Raw genomic sequence first — 17,887 nt, forward strand, 5'->3', positions numbered from 1 at the left:
AGGAAGGAAGGAGGGAAGGAAGGGAGGGAGGAAAGGAGGGAGGGAGGAAGGAAGGATGGAAGGAAAGGAGGAAGTAAGGAAGGAAGGAAGAGAAGGAAGGAGGGATGGAAGAAAACAAAATGAGTCCTAATCTGTATTCTGAGTCTAACAGCTCTCTATCTGGAGGCAGATAGCATGTTTCATCAAGAGTCCTTCGACACTGTGGTTTGTCATTGTAGCACATTGACTTTTATGTAGCCAAGCAAGGATTGCCTTGAGTTAACCTTGCACTTGGAAGTGGGGGACGGGGAAGGAGATGGAAGTGGAAGTTTAGAATCAAGAATGGGTGAATGTAAGAAACTAACAGAATCTTTGAAAGTACATAGCACAACTCATTTTACAGATAAGGAAACTGGCAAGATTTGACCAAAGTCACAAGGGATAGAAAGGGCAATACCCCAAGAGGGAGAATAATGAATGAAATGATGAAAATGATCATTTGATTTCTGTGGGCAAGGATTGGCTCAGCATAAATTTTGAGGGTGAGCTATTATTTTTTTTATTTGGTAAGTAATTTTCACATAATTGCTTGCTGGTTCATTGTTGGTCACATTGTTAAGTCTGACAAGGAAAACAATCTCTATAGCTTTTACTCATTTGGCATATCTATAAAAAATTAATAGATAGGTGCTTCTGATTTCTAGGGAAGAAAAATAATTAGTAGGTTGGTGATAAAACAGAAAATTAAAGGAAACCATATCTTAGTAGGAAGAGCATTTGGCTGCCAAGCTGTTAAATTTTAAAAAAAAAACATTTTGGGTCAGTTTAATCAAAATGTTCCCCCTTTCAAGTTTCTAGCTGCTGTTGCTGTTTAACCAAAGAATATAATTTTCACATGAATAATTGAATCTCTTTTTTCCCCTCAAGCTTTTGTATTTTACCATAGAATTTCTAGATGTAATCTTCATTATGCAAAGGTAATAGATGCTTTTTTCTGGTACCAGAGCATAGGTGAGTGTCACCTATAGCACAATTAGCTTCACACTGGGTAAATTTGTGTGCCATAGCCGCAGGCTAGAAACTTAACTTCAACTAGTCTTATAAGCTACCTAGGACTTACTGAGAAAGTGTAACATGATAAATACAATTCATCATCATTCCTGGAAAAGCAGTTTCAAATGGACTAGAGAGGAAGTTAGTGTGCACTTCTCCTGTGGATGGTTGGGTCAGTAGCATCATCTTTACAAATTAAAGATTACTATTATATAGGCCACATTTAACCACTCAATTTTCCAAAACGATTTGCTTTAAAGATTAAAGACAGATTAAAGCACATTTTCTTTTTCCTTCCTTCTTCCTTCTCTCTCTCTCTCTCTCTGTCTCTGTCTCTCTCTCTCTCTCTGCCTCTTCTCTCTCTCTCTCTGTCTCTCTCTCTCTCTCTCTCTCTCTCTCTCTCTCTCTCTCTCTCTGTCTCTGTCTCTCTCTCTTTCTCTCTCTGTCTCTCTGTCTGTCTCTCTCTCTGTCTCTCTCTCTCTCTCTCTCTCTCTCTCTCTCTCTCTCTCTCTCTCTCTCTCTCTCTCTCTCTTCTCTCTCTCTCCCCCCCTCTCTCTCCAGGAATTTGTTTTACATAACTATACGTATTTTTTGGGGGTAGCTAGGTGGTGCAGTAGATAGAATGCTGGGCCTGGAGTCAAGAAGATTCATTTCCTGAGTCTAACTCTGGCCTCAGATCCTGTGATCTGAGCAAGTTGCTTAACACTGTTCACCTTCATTTCCTCATATGTAAAATGATCTGGAGAAGGAAAAGGCAAACCACTCTAGTATCTTTGCTAAGAAAACCCCAAATTGGGTCACAAAGAGTTAGACATTACTGAAAATGACTGAATAACAACAATATATTTAAAAGTTTTATTTTTCTTGCCCATCATTTTATATTTTTTAGGTACTAATCCAAATGTCATACACTTTTAGAGATGAAAGACTTTGGGAAATATGTGGCTTAATTTCCACATTTTACAGATTAGCTAACTACAGTCCAAAGAGCACATATTTGATTTTCCCAATATCACACAGATAGTAGCAGAACCAGGAAGAAAACCCAGATCATGAAACTTCCTTGGAGATTTTTCCCTTATACCATTGTGTCATATAAACAGTATCTATAAGGCCAGAAAGGAGTGAGTAAATCAATGAACATCAACCATTTACTAAGGTCCTATTATATACTGGACACTGTTTTAAACCTAGGTACTCTTAGTACTCTGAGCTGAGGAGGAAAACAAGAAAATAAAATAAATTCTGATTCCCTTTCCTACTTTCCTACTGAAAATCTCACTACCAAGTCCATTTCTTGGCTATTTCTCCCTCTTCCCCCTTAGTGCCCAAAGTAAAATCAAACCTGCTAATAGTAACCCTGGCGTGTGGAGCTCAATGCTCCATAACTAGCTACATTAGTGACTTGTTCCATGACCTCGACCAAGCCTTTCAATCTTTATTCATACTGGTCTCTCTTTCTGTTATGTGGCTATAAATAATACATTCTACCCAGCTACCTTACAGGGGTCACCAGTGCATTAATAAGGTAATTATTTATAAAACACTTTGAGATCCTTGAATGAAATACATTATTAAAATATCACCCCACTCAAAATATCACCTGACAAGGGGACTTAGATGAGAAAACTATTGCTCTCTGAGTTGAAAATATGCCTGGAAGGGAAAATAATTTTCTTTGAGAAAATACCTTTCATATAAGGGTCTAAAAACCTAATTATTTTTTGTTTAAGGTGACTATGACTCTGTAGTTTATAAAATGTAGGTAAGGATCCTAAGAAAACCATCCTATTGTTCATTCCTTTAACTCCCTGAGTTAGGACTGCTTATTTCTGGGCAATGGTATGTATGGAATTCTGCATGGAGACAGGAACATCCGTAATGTTTTATTAATTTGGACTAATTGTTCCAACAGTAACTCAAGGATTGAAAAAAAAAAAGCAGCTTTTAAAAGAGTCTCTGGGTTCTCTTTAATGAATAAGATAGGATAATATTCAATTGGCACATTTTTTTTGCATGTAAGTAAATAGAGCCCTAAAGTCTTTGAAAGCATGTGTTATCTCAAACAGTTTGACTAGTCTCCTCTGCAATCTGGTTTATGTTATTCATTTCCTTAGCAAACTATTTTTCTCAGTGCAAAGTGGAAACAGCTCTGACTATGTTTGAATTATCACAAATTCTGATTCAATCCAAGTCACTGAGTTTTCAATGATTCTTTGTCCTCCACTGCAGGCTTCTGTTAAAGCTAGTGATTTTTCTTCCCCTTTTCTATTGGAAAGCAAACAGCCCTGGGTGACAACACCTAAAAACAGGGGTTCTTAATCTGGTAAAAATGTTTAATATATATTTAATAACTATATTTCAATATAATGGTTTCCTTTGTAAGTTTATATTTTTAATGTATTTGAAAATGTTATTGTGAGAGTCTATAAGCTTCACCAGATTGCCAAAGGAGAGACCATGACAAAAAAGAAATTTTGTCAACCCCTATACTAGTAGTTTTTCTTTCTTTTTTCCCCCAGGTATATCCATATGTTTGCAGATTGCCATTCATCTTCAGGAACATCATCTCTAAAGTAGAAGCACTATCACCCTTTTGCTAAGTGAGCACATATGCTGGTTCTCTTAGCATTGAGGGCCCTGGTGGGCTTTGCTTTGAACAATCAACCAAGTGGCTGCTTCAACATATGCTAAGCTGCTGTTGTTCTGACACAAGATTTCTGTATCCGAGTTGTCAAGGTGATCTTTCCCATGTGAATGGCCATATGATCATAGAGAGAAAAACACTGGGAAAAGCATTTTGCTTTATGTAACCCATCACCTAGATCCCCAAGCTCTGTGTTTATATAGACTGGGTTCAATTTTGGATAACTGTTCCTGAAATCACTCATTTTACTTTGTTCTTCCCTCACCTAGAATTTCCTTTGGGAACTTTAGTATATAGCTCACATCTAGTTCTCTTCAGATCTGACTATAAAGAGGTCTCAGCTCCTGTGTAAGCATTCAAGGTAATGATGTGCATTGGATACAGAACAGTTTTTATTGTAAGCCCACCAACATGACAGAAATCACATAAACTTCTCACAGGTGTTCATAACAATCAAGACACTCTTTTCCCTTCTGTGACTCACACATTCCCCAAGGGACCTATATGGGTCTGCAGCTTTATAACTCTAGCCAAAGTATATGGATGACTTTCAGCCAGGAAAGGAGTTTTGAGTTGTAAGAAATTCAACCCACCACATTCCAGTGAGTTCCCCTTTCTACTTCAGGGACAAGTCTTCAGACCTAATGGATCAATTCCCAAAAGGGAAATTAATTTGGGCTTGTTAAAGAGCAACTCCTTACTTTTCAGAGGTATAGCATCCATACAAGACACAGCAGTAGAGGAGAGAAAAATTCAGATTTTGCCCCTCCAAATCATAGTTTAATTCTTTGTTGGTCCTTCAACTTCAGGTCTGTATGTTGTATGCTATTTTTTCCAGAAGACTAGGCCCAGACACTCCCTTCAATTCATTTTTGGCTTCTCTATTTGTGAACTTCTGTAGAGGCTTCTCATTAGGTGAGTCTAATGCCTCTCTAGGATGCTGGATCCCAGAATTCTTGTTACTCCTCCAGAAAGATGGATCTAGAGTCTTTTGCTGCCGTTACATTGCCTCTAACTGTTGCCAATAACTGGGACAAGGGATTGTAAGCATGTGCAATTGAAACATTAATCAATCAACAAACATTTGTTAGTCATCTACTATCTACAACATCTGATGCTAAGTAATGGGGATACAAAGATATAAACAGTCTCTGGCCTCAAGGAGCTTAGATTCTGTAGGGGAGAATGATGACAACATTTAAACATATGTATACAAAATAAACATAGGAAAAATGAGCAAAATAAATACAAGGTAGATAGGAGGATCAAGAAAGGCCTCAAATACAAGGTAGTGTTTAAGCTGAGCTCTGAAAGAAACTCAATGTTTTATTCCTAGACTTAGGAACTCTCTCTTTATGCCTGCTATCTCTGGGACTGAGCCGAGAATGGATTTCCTATAGGGGCTATCCAGAAAGACAGTAGCCAAGGTTATATTCCTAAAGAACAACTTTAAACATCTCATTCTTCTGCTCAAAAACTCCAATGGTTACTCTAGGGACAAATAAAAATTCTCTGTCTTTTACAGTTCTTTGCATACTAACTCCAATCAAAGACAAACTTTCTTGTTGTTTCTTATACATGATGTTCTTTAACTCATCACTGTATTTTTGCCCAAATTGACTTCCATTACTGGAGTGCACTGCTACCTTCCCTCTTCCTTTTAGACTTCCTACTTACCTTCAAATCTCATCTCAAGTACCATAGCTTGTATGAGGTTTTTCCTCATACCCTCAGTGGGTAGTGCTATCCTCCCCCAAATGATCTTGTTTTTATTGTATATGTGTTAAATATCCTTTTAATTTAGATATTATTTCCTCCAATAGAATACAAATTCCTTGGGGCTACCTCTCATTTTTTTGTCTTTGTATCCCTCACACCTAGGATATTCCCTGGAAAAGAATAGAGGGTTAATAAATATTTGTGGTTTCATTTATTACTTGATTGAAGTTGCCTAAGCTTGTTCCTGGCCTGCCTTCTACATTTACTATCTATGTAGAATAAAAAATATTACCAGTGAAGTACTGTTTGGGAGAAATAACATAAAAATAAACCAAAAAATGCATACACACATATGTTATCATTGTTTATTCTTCATTCTTGAAGAGGAACAATGACATAATAAGCATGATGTCTTGACTTGCACATGAATTTGAGTGAGGCAGAGCTGCACAAAGTCTTCATCAATCTCACTCTCTCCTCCAGAGTCACTGGAGTCCAGTGGCAAGACAGAGGTCAAGGTGAATGACAATAGCCCATGATGCAGTGGATGACCATGGCCTTTACAAATTAAGGCCTACCTCAAATCTCATTTTTCCTGAGTCCACACCCATTCAATGACTAAGGGTTAGGTAAGAATTTAGACCGAAAAAATGGCTCAATTTAGCATCCCAAAAAGCACAATGGGCTTTTTTTAAGTGTTTTTTTTTGCAGAGCTATATTTCAAGAAATCAAAAATGAAAACTATAGAACACAAAAGTAAATTGCCCGAGCTTTTTAAAAAGAAGGAGAAAGAGTAGATGGAGGAGGAGGGGAAAGAGAAAAGAAGAAAAGAAACAATAGTCTGTTACCTCCAGATTGCCCCTGGTCACTTTCCACCCTTAATTCCATCTAGACCCCTTCTCCCAGTCACCCCAGACTACTTGGTCACTCCTAGATCACATCCAGATGTTCCAACAGTCTTTCTGTATATGTGCCCATCTTGCCCTCATTAGATGGCTCATATTCTTAAAATCTGGCCAAGAGCATGGATTCTTAAAATCTCACCTACCTCAAATGGTGTTTTAATAAACCTTGTCTCTGACTGAAAGAAGGTTTGAGCAGAAGTCTTTTGAGGCAGGACACTCATCTTTTGCCCTTGAATTTCAGGATTGCCAGCATCCCTAGACCACAACAACATCACCTGCTCAGAAAGTCTTTCTCTCTGTATAGACACTTCATGCAGAACCCTTGTTGTTATTGTTATTGTTGTTGTTGTTGTTTGTACTTCTTTCTTGAAGAGAATCAGTGACGTCTTGAGCATGATGTCTTGATTTGTGTGTGAATTGGATTTGAGTGAGGCAGGGCTAAGAAAAGTCGTCAGCCTCGGTTTTAAGCAAATGGAGGGTCTGGGAACAAGGAGATTAGACAAGAAGGCAAATATTTTCCAATAGTCAATAATGAATTTAATTATTGGGAGCCAAGAAGTGATAAAGTAGAAAGAAGAAATCAGGTTTAAGGAGATAAAACCTGCAAAGATATAGAGCTCAGTTGACATGACAAGAACAAACAAATCACACCTAAATAAACTTGATCTTTAGACCAATTGTCCCTCTGCCCTCTTTTATACTTCTCAGTTAGGGGAATTAAAAAAAACCACTAAGATTTAAGGATCAGACTTGCATGAATAGAGAGAATAGCTATATAAAATTAGGATATAAAATTAGACAGAGAAATACATATACATAGATAATGTATATACTACATATGATATATAATATATAGATATAGATATACTTATAGATATACTTATAGATATAGATATAGATAATATAGATATAGAGTCCTGAGAGATATGTAATCTAGACACAGTTCCTTTTTCCAAGCTGATAAATTATCAGGAAACAAAAACAATTTCAAAGACCATCCTATTTTGTGCAAAAGTTTATTGTATATGTATCTATTTTTTAAAAGATGACTACAACATATTAAAGACTACTTGATTGTATCAATATCTGAATTTCAGCAACTACTGTTATATAGTTGATGATTTTACTGTGAATAGAGGGAGAAATTCCTTCTAGAGGACTGAAGGTAGAAAGGCTGAATCTTGTCTACAGACTGTTAATTTCAAGCCCTATTGAATATTTGAAATAATAAATGTAAAATATCTTATTCAAGAATAAAATTACAACATCATTAACTGCTTTGGTAACATGGAATAAATTACCCTTTGACACAAAATTTGCATTCATATAGCTGCTAAGGAGAAGTTAGAATAAAAAGAAGCCTACAATCCTTGGCACATTTACATGTCTATTTTTGGGACTACTGTTTATGTCTTTATATATTTATCTGGATATGCATGTGTCTGTGTGTATACATGCATATATGCATGTCTAATTTTTCATGTGTTACTCTTATCCTCTGATCTTTCTGTGAGGATCTTCTCACCCCCACCCCACCTGATTCTTCACTCCTCCCTCTAGGCAGGCATGGTTCTACCACTATATCCCATCATGTATTGGTTCAAGTGCATCCATATTCTGAGATTGGTGTTGTTCTTGGACAGTATGTATTAAGAAGCTTTAAGTTTTGAAATGAAAGGAACTGGGATGTTTAGTTTGGAGAAGGAGAACATTAGAGGTATGTAACTGTTCTCAACTTTCAGAAGACAGTCCAATGTGGAACTGGTGTTTGTTTAATTCTACTTGATCTTAGAAAGCAGAACTAACAGCAAAGGATAGAAGTTGCTGAAAGTCAGATTTCTATTTGATAGAAAGGAAAACAAAAACAAAACTTTGTGCTAATTAGGGCTATCCCAAAGTGAAATGGACTATCTTGGAAGTTAATGGCTTCAATGGAGGCCTTCAAATGGAGGTTGTACAACTGCTTGTAAAGGGATGCTATAGAGGAGATTGATATTTAGATACCCAATTGGACTGGACTCTGAAACTCTGGCTGTCTTAGATTCTGACTCAAAATCAAGTTTCAATGTTTTTGTTGATATCATACATGTATTGTATAGTTTATTTGCTTATTTTTACCTTTTCTCACACATCTTTTTCTCATGGATGCTTGTGCATTGTTGCCAATTTCCTACCCTGAGTACCTGATACCTATTACCCGAGGCTCTATAATAAGGATCCTAAATGTCTATATGTGCTGGAATTGCCTGCTTGCTATTCCCTACCTTAGCTAACTTTTCTGGCCTTGACCTCTTCTCCCTTCCCTTTTACTTAGCATACCTTTCAGACATATCTGGTCAAGCCAATCTCCCTCTTTTCAAACATATTGGCTAGCCTTTTATGATTTACCCAATTTTTGTTACAATACTCTATTACTTTTTCCTCTTTCTGCCTCTCATCCTCTTTAATTGTCAACTGTGATGGTTTGTCACAGGTGTCCTGTTTTCTTCAGTAATTAGGAGGTGATCTGCTGATAACTGGTGAAGTGACTCTTGGGTTTGTTTTTGCTCTTACTGGGCTCTGTAGCTCACCTCAAATCCTGCTGGTCAATAACCTTTGAATACAGTATTCTGTTAAAATAAACAGAACACAGATATACATGCAGACAGCTGCGCCATTCCCCTCCCTCCACCACAAGGGAAAAAAAAAACAATGTCTTTCAACTTTCAAAAAACAGCAGGATAAAAGGGCATCAAATGCATTAAAAAATGTGCCCATTGGCAACAAGCTAGCCTTGTGATTCTTTCTCTAAGGAGAAGCCTTTGAGTTGCCACTTTCTTTTCATCTCATTTATTCACTTTCTCACCCTATATTCATCTCCCCTTTCCTAGCCCCAAACTACATCTTCTGGCCTATCCTCACTTTCTAGCAGAAGTGAGGCCAAAAAAGAAAAAAAATCACCCCTGGTCAGGACTCTACAGAGATAAAAGCAACCTGTGAACTGTAGTTATTAGGCTTTGCTCTCCTACCATGCCTTTCATCTGGAAATTGACCAACAATTCATGAGTGCTTTACAAAGGCTGCTCTCAAACCCAGCACCTATATGGAACCTAAGCCACTTCCTCCTCAGTCATGCATCAGACCACTTAAAAAGGAATGCGATGGAAATTTAAAAAGCAAGAATGGCCTTCTGATCATGAAGTCCTTGCCACTTATCTCGCTGTCATACAGTCTTCGTTCAGAATGAATTCTGGAAAAGAAAGTGTACCTCTAATACCCTAAGATAAAAGAGATACAGAAATACAGCAAGCAGTTAAGGGAGAGCAGAAAAATCTACTTTAAAAATAGAACCCAACATTCTAGAGCAGGGAAGCCAAAATACACACACACACTCACATACATACACACACACACACACACACACACACACACGTGTGTGTGTGTATGTATGTGTGTATATATTATATATATGTATGTATGTATATATGCATATATACATGTACACATTCTATATGTATATATATGCTATTTATGGGTATACTGTGCAAGTACTTGCATAATTGTGGATTATTTATGCTGTATTTATACACACAAACATATATACACATATATGTACAAACATATGAAGTATATTATGTATGTATATATGTATATTGTGTATGTATATATGTATATTGTATATGTATATATATGTGTGTGTGTATGTGTATATATATATATAATATATATATATATATTTATATATTTATATGTGTAACCATATCTATTTTCTCTCTCTGTCTCTCTCTCTCTCTCTCTCTCTCTCTCTCTCTCTCTCTCTCTCTCTCCTCAGCCCTGGACTCTGGATACCTATGTATAATAGCATCTATGTGTGTAGACGTACATATACAATACATATTATATATATGTGTGTGTGTGTGTGTGTGTGTGTTTATAAATATATATACACACATATATATGCATACATATATGTATATTTGGATACAAAGAGAGCATAAATAAAAATCCACAGTCACCCAAGCACTGTGATTGTCAAATATGCTTTTATTCTTATGTGATATTTGATGAGGTGCCATATACTAGTTATGGGAACCTAGTAGCTCAGCTTCTTTTCAAAAGGTTAAGGAGTTAACATAGAAGAATAGATCTACATCTGAAATCTAAACTCTGGTTTTCTCTTCCACAATCTCATGCCCCTTCTTTGGCAAGCATAGGACCCCATAGAGTGCCATGCTAGTAGAGGCATTGGCCCTTACCCTCATGTGTCAAAGGAAGGGCTTTCTCAAGGTGTCAGGCTAGTGTTTCATAAAATCATTGCCCTCTCATAGCCTTACTAGGACAGTCACCTCATGGGTTTGCATATGACCAGGTTGACTAAATTTTCATCAACCAATATTCTTCTGCTATTCTTCTGCTACTTTACTTATCAAATGAACAAATTCTAAGTTTATGTAGAACACCTAATATGGTAGATACTACAGGGGAAGCCAAGGATATAAGAGAGATTCTATTGTCAAGGAGCTTACACATTAGCTGGGGAAAGAAAATAGTTGATATTTACATACTCAAAGTGAAATAACACCACCAAGTGTCATATGTGTACTCTATATTCCAAATAAATGGGGCAAACATTAAACAAAGTTCAAATTAGATGGCCTTGTCAGGAAAGTCCTTGCATTAGAAATTGAGAAATAGCCTCATCACATTTAGTCAGGGACTATGCATATAACCCAAACTGACCATTTACTTGACTTGACCATCAGGAACCAATATTTGACTATACTGGTGAGATTGTTCAGTAACTAGCTAGTGACCCCTGTATAGGTTGGAGGTTGGAAGACACCTCAGACACCTAAGTATAAGGGAATCTCAATGGCAAGACTCACAGAAGTAGCGTAACATGGCGAGGTGAGGAAGTGAGGTTGTACTAAGTGTCACAGGCCAGCAGAGGACTGTTGGGGTAGAGGAAGGCAAATATGACAATTTCTATATCACTGTGGAGAGGATGTACCTAGGCATAAAGTCTCAGTCAATCCACCCTAGTTATAACTTTGCCATCCCTCAGCTAACTTCATTTGCATCAGCTAGCACCCTGTGCTTGCTTAAGTAGATGAATAAAGAACCTATTATTTTCATTTTGTCTTATACCTCATTACATATATGTTTCCCTGTCTATCCCATGACAGTGTAAACCAATAGAGATGAAGGATTTTTTATGTATTTCTCTTGACCCACAAACCTCAGAACAGTATTCAGCACATAGCAAATGTTTTCTTTATGTCACAAATTCAGGGCCAACTGTCTCAATAGGTAAAGTAGGTAATGATGCTATGATATCAGATCCCCAGGCAAAAATCTCTCCCTGGCACTACCTCAAATTATTCACTGCACTTTGTCATACTGGAAAATGTATCAGTTAGAGATTATTGTGGATTAACAAAATCCTCCTTAACATATAAATGGCCAAAAGACAGTCATAATTACCAGTTATTCATTCATAATGTTCATGTGAAATAGTCTTTTGCTTTGCTTTTCTCCTACTTGAGAGGTAAGGGTAATATAATCCATGTTATTAAATTTCTGAAAATGGAGAGTTCTTCCTTGAAGGATAGGTAAGGTTTAGATTAATGGAAAGGAAGAGAGTGGGAATTCCATATAAGTGAGAGGATATATTCAAAGTTGTACAGGTCTATAATATTTAAGTCATGCTATGGGAAGAATGAGTAAAATAAGGAGCAGCTAGGTGGTGCAGTAGATAGAGCACCGACCCTGGATTCAGGAGGACCCGACTTCAAATCCGGCCTCAGACAAGTCACTTAACCCCATTTCCTAGCCCCCCCCCCAAAAAAAAAAGAGTGAGTAAAATCATCTTGCTTAAATGAAGGGTACAGATTGGGCCTGAGTAGCAGATAAGAGTTGAGAGGTTAATTGGGCTTTATGTGTCAGGATCAGAAGCAGGTAAGATTAAAGAAATAGGTTGGGCTTTAGGTACCAGGCTCAGAAGCTGGTTTTGGATATTATTTTAATTGAATGAGGAACCACAGAGGGATTTTGAGTAAGAGAGTGATAAGATGAAGCAGTGTTTTAGAAATATTTACTTGACATTTACACAATAAAATCAAGCGGAATGACACTAGTGGCTGTGAGGCCAAAGGGCCCACTTTATTTAGGTTAATGCCTTTTAATTTTCCTAGTTGTTAAGATAATAACTAGCATTCACATATTACATTAAGGTTTGCAAAGTACTTCCCAAATGTTATCTCAATTTTTCCTCACACCAGTCCTACAAGATAGGTGATATTATTATCCCTAACTTACAGATGTTAAGTGACTTGCCTTGGGTTATACAACTGATAAACATCTAAGGTAGGATTTGAACTCATCTCCCTGGCTCCAGGTCCAGAACTCTATTCACTGCTCGACTCTGTCTCTGATAAAATATAGACTTAAAGGTGAATATGTCTCATGAAAGTAGAACAATCATGCCTGGCTTATTTTGATTAAACGAGTTAACAAAGATGATTTGTGTTTCTTTTAATCAACAACTGTGCAGCGAAATTCACATCTACTGCATGAAAAAAATGTGAGTGTGCATTTGAGTGCTTTGTACATCCAAGAGAGAATATAAAATCAGATTTAGCTAGGAAGTAACAGAGAATGCCCGCCAAACAAGATGAAAGCAAATGTTCCTACCTAAGAAAGTGCAACATGTGCCAATAACAGTACATCTGCTAATTAAACAAGGCTGCTAATAAAAAAAAAAAGGATGCAAAGTTAGTAAGGGATGCTGGAATGCAAAATTATGCATTTTCATCTCTTAAAAAGGATATACACACACACATATACATATAGAGTACATATATATGTACCATCTATCTATCTATCTATCTATCTATCTATCTATCTATCTATCTATCTATCTATCTATATCTATATATATATATATATATACAACTATATATCTATAGAAATGCGATCTACTCTACCAGCTTCATAATGACCTAGGGTAATGCTTAGGCTCCTGAGGAAATAGGTTTCTACCTCTACTACTTATCAACTGTGTGAACTTGGCCTACCCAACTAGCCTCTCTATGCCTCAGTTTGCTGTTCTTCAATCATTCAATCATGCTGACTTGTTTGAGTTTTGGAGTCACACAGGAAGGATCTGAATTAAAAAATGGACTCTTGCACACATCATGCAGCCTTTTTGGCTTCACTTTCCTCATCTATAATGAAGAAGTTGAAATGGTTGACCTCTAACATCTTTTTCAGTTATAAATTCATCACCCTATGGTCCTATAAAGAAAAAGTAGTTTGGCATAGTAAAGAGAATTCTGGACTTGAAGTTCAGAAGGCTTGAGTCAGATTTAAGGCCTGTGTCTACTGAACTTCTCTTTAATTTGGGTAATTCCATATGATTTAATATCCTCTACTACCCTACTGCAAGCAACTCTAGGGCAGAGAATGTCACATGTTTTTCTTTGTAACCTTGGTGCCTACCAGAGTGCCATGCAATTCAATGGTGAGCAAATTATTTAAAATAATAAAGTTATTGTTCTGTGACAACAATTATTATGCATATGTATTTCTGCTAACATTATATTGTCTGAAAAGTCTGTCCCTTTGAATAGATATTTCAGAAATATACTGATTTCCTCATCTTGAGTTAGTTTTCTGCCAGTTGTTTGCTGTATTTCATACTTTCCAAATGTGATTGATTAGACTTTTGTTGTTGTTGTTGTGTTTTTGTTGTATGTGGCTTTAAAGAACGGATATTACTCTAAGGAAAAGTGCAAAAGTCATAACTCTTAAATAGCACACTTCAATGACTTAGCTATATAACGCTGTCAAAAATTGACTTCTAATGAAGTTACAAGCTGTTTTAATCTTTTACTTATACACAGAACAACACATGCTTTGTTAACAACAAACATGGATCCCTTTTTCTTCCCTCTTCTTTCCCCCTTCTCTCCCCTCCTCTCCTCTCCCTTTACCTCTCCTTTCTTCCCCTTTTTCCCCTTCCTTTCCCTTTCCTTCTCTCCCATCTCCCTCTTCTCTCCTCTGCTATCCCCATCCTTTCTCCTTCCTCCCTTCCCTAACTAGATGATTCAGTGGTAGAGATGGCCAAGAGGCCACAGAGCCTGCCAAGGCAGCCATCAGGAAAGTTGTACTGGGACATGTTCTCCAAAATGGCCATATACCTGACAAGTGAGCTGACAGCTACCAGTGAAAACTATAAACTTCTAGAAAATATGAACAAACTGTCTAGCTTGGTGTATCTAGAAATGAAAGATATCAAAGTAAATATAATTAGAAACCTAAAGGATTTAAATCAGAACTATGTAGCACTTCAGCCTTTTCTGGATCAGATCACTTTAACTGAGGAGCAAGTAGCAGTTTTTGAGCAGGCAGCCTACAAGTTGGATGCTTATTCAAAGAAACTACAAGAAGTTAGAGAGGTGATGAAAGAATTCTTTAGCACAAAGACTTTAACTACAAAAATGTTTCCTAAGAGCTGAAATGCATGGGATGGAACTTATCAAACTTCTGTGATCCAATTCCATAAAAGGAAGTAGCGCTGCTGATCCAAGGAGAATCCCAGCACCTACCTTAGTTTGGATGTGTAACTTTGGCCACACCTTTATGTTTTCCTAAAACTGTACCCCCTGGAACTACATCTTATTGTGTGCTTCATTGTATGCCCTAGAACAAGGCTCAGAAATTCGGCACCAACCTTGTCTAGAACAGACACAGATGAGAGGCTCTGCTCTCCCTGTCTCCTCCCTCCTCCCCTTCCCCTAGGACTCCATTTTTGACCCTTTGCTCTGCGTGTGCCCCCACCCATCCCCTTCATAAGCTGTTCTGAAACTTAAATAATAAATGCCAATTTGTGACCAAAAAACAATTGGATCCCAAGTAATTTATAGTCTACTTAGAATCCTAGAAGTTTTAATTGAAATGATGAATTTTTAAAAATGAATATTCCTATTAATAATATTAACAATAATGGTAATAAACAACTAACATTTATATAGTTTTTGCTATGACCCAGGCACTGTGCTAAGTGCTTTACAATTATTATCTCATTTGATCACCACAAAAACCCTGGTAGATAGGTGTTATTATTATCCCCATTTTACAGATGAGAAAACTGAGGCAAGAAAAGGTTAAGTAACTTGCCTAGTAACACAGCTAGTAAGTGCCTGAGGCTGGATTTGAATTCAGGACTTATTAACTGAAGACCCAGCACATTATACACTAAGGATGCATTGACCGGTGTTTTATGAGAGAAGTAAAGTAACCTGTTTATCACTGTAACCATTCCAGTGGCCAAATTAAATGTTCTGCATAGGTAGGTACTCAATAAACTTGTTTAAATTTCACTTTCCTTAGTTGTGTATGCTCATCACATTTTTCCTAAACTTAAGAGCAAGAATGTGTCTTCTAATTCTTTTCTATTCTCCACAGGACATAGAATCCTATTAAACATTGAATGATTGTTCAGTAAATACTTATTGATTGACACATGTTATCCTAAAATTGCAGTGAAAAAGTTAGTTAACAAATATTTATTAAGGCCCTACTATGTTCCAGGCATTGTGCTAAATTCTAGGTATACATAAAGATGTGAAAGATAGTCCCTGCCCTCAATGAGTTAGTAACCTAATGTGGTAGACTACAAGAAAACAAGTAAGTACTAACAATGTATATAAAGCATAAATAGAAAATAGTTAACAAAAGAGAGGCACCTGAATTAAGAGAGACTGAGAAAGTGTTTCTGCACAAGGTGAAATTTTAGCTGGGATTTGAAGAAGTCAGAAGGCAGATAGAGATGAAGAGGGAGAGTATTCCAGACATGGGAGGACATCTCAAGGGGGCAAAAACTCAGAGCTGAGAGATGGAGTGCTTGTACATGGAACAGAAAGGAAGCCAATATCACTGCACACCAAGTAATACCATTCATTTAATGTATTTGGTTATACCAGTTCATCTGTGGTTAGGAGTAAAGAAATGAATATGGAAAAAAAAAGAACAATTCTGGTCTGACTTCATCAGATATCAATAGTGAAGGAAGAATATCAGTGTTTCCTGCTGAGTGAGGGACCCCAAGTCACAAGCATCTGCCCTCTTTCTTTCCATTTTGATCAATTATATTTCAGTGACATGCAGAACATGCTCAAAGATGTTACATAAGACATAGACAAGAAAATAGGCATGTGTTTAATACTTCCTGATGTCCTTGTTTTTCTTTTGGAGTAATGATGCAGTCCAGGTTCTACAATCCTATGAATTTTCTTAATATTTCCCCTTTTCATCACAACTGTCCATCAATGTATGATCTTATCTTTCTGTTCATATCAAGTTGTTATTTTTTGTTATTTCAATTCTTTAAAGAGACTTATAAGTTAGGGCATAAATGCAGTAATGAGTACTAAAATGTAGGGTTTCCCGTATGTCTCGGTGCAGACTTAAGCTATTACAGCTAAAATCTCACCAAGACTTTTGAGGCATCCTGTATATTCTTATTGAAACAATGAAAAATCTGTTTCATATTTAATTTGTTGTCTGGCTACCTGTTTCATCAAAAAAAAAAAGAACTCACTTTACACTTTAATGAGAAAATAGTCTGCTAAGCATGAGTTCCTTCTTTTTCTTTGTTCTACAACTCAAAACAAATTGACATTATCCCCCTTCCATGTTTTTTCCTCCTTAACTCTAGACTCTGATGAAGAAGTGACCCTCTTCCTCACAAAGCCCAACTTCTTTACTTGTGCCTATGATCTGATTTCTTCTTATTTCCTCTAGCTGAGTGCTCTCAAAATTATCTCTTAATCTTTTATCTTCAATCTTTCCTATCTACTGGCTCATTCTCTACAGTCTATAAATATTCCTTTATCTCTCCTATTTGACCTTCCCATTTAAGCTATTATCTATATCTCTTTTCCAACCTCTGTCCCTCTCCCCCATTATTTCATTCCCCCTAACAAGAAGCAGAGAAATATCCAAATAAGGATAGCTCAATCAGGAGGAAGTGTGAGTGGTGACCACCTACTCAGTATGACTTCATTGGTCCTGAAAAAGCCCCATAACTCAATAAAATTTTCAAAAGCCCAAACACATTGATAGAAATTTCACTGAAACAATTCTTTTTTTTTTTTTTGGCTTGACTTAACCAAATTTTTTTGTGCTTCTTGAAAATGAAAATACACCAATAGAGATAACACACTAATACACTGAGTTGCAAGTAATGTATATTTCAATATGATTCACATTTTTCCTTCTGTTTTTCTAAGAAAATGTTTTAAAGGGAGGAAAAAAAAAGATTAGAAAGGATGGTGCAAACAGGAGACCATGATGGGAAGGGACGAAGAATGAGTGGACACCGCAAAGATAGAAAATAGAGTATTAAAGAAAAAGAATTGGGGCAGCTAGGTGGCTCAGTGGATAGAACACCAGCCCTGGAGTCAAGAGGACCTGAGTTCAAATCCAGCCTCAGAAACATAACACTCACTAGCTGGGTGACCCTGTGCAAGTCACTTAACTCTGTTGCCTAGTCAAAAAAAAAGAAAGAAAAAAGATAAAGGATTACATCAGATTTTGCTAT

The sequence above is a fragment of the Phascolarctos cinereus genome, unplaced genomic scaffold (assembly GCF_003287225.1).
Source record: "Phascolarctos cinereus isolate Bilbo 61053 unplaced genomic scaffold, phaCin_HiC Scaffold_726;HRSCAF=1367, whole genome shotgun sequence".
NCBI classification, from domain to species: Eukaryota; Metazoa; Chordata; class Mammalia; order Diprotodontia; family Phascolarctidae; genus Phascolarctos; species Phascolarctos cinereus.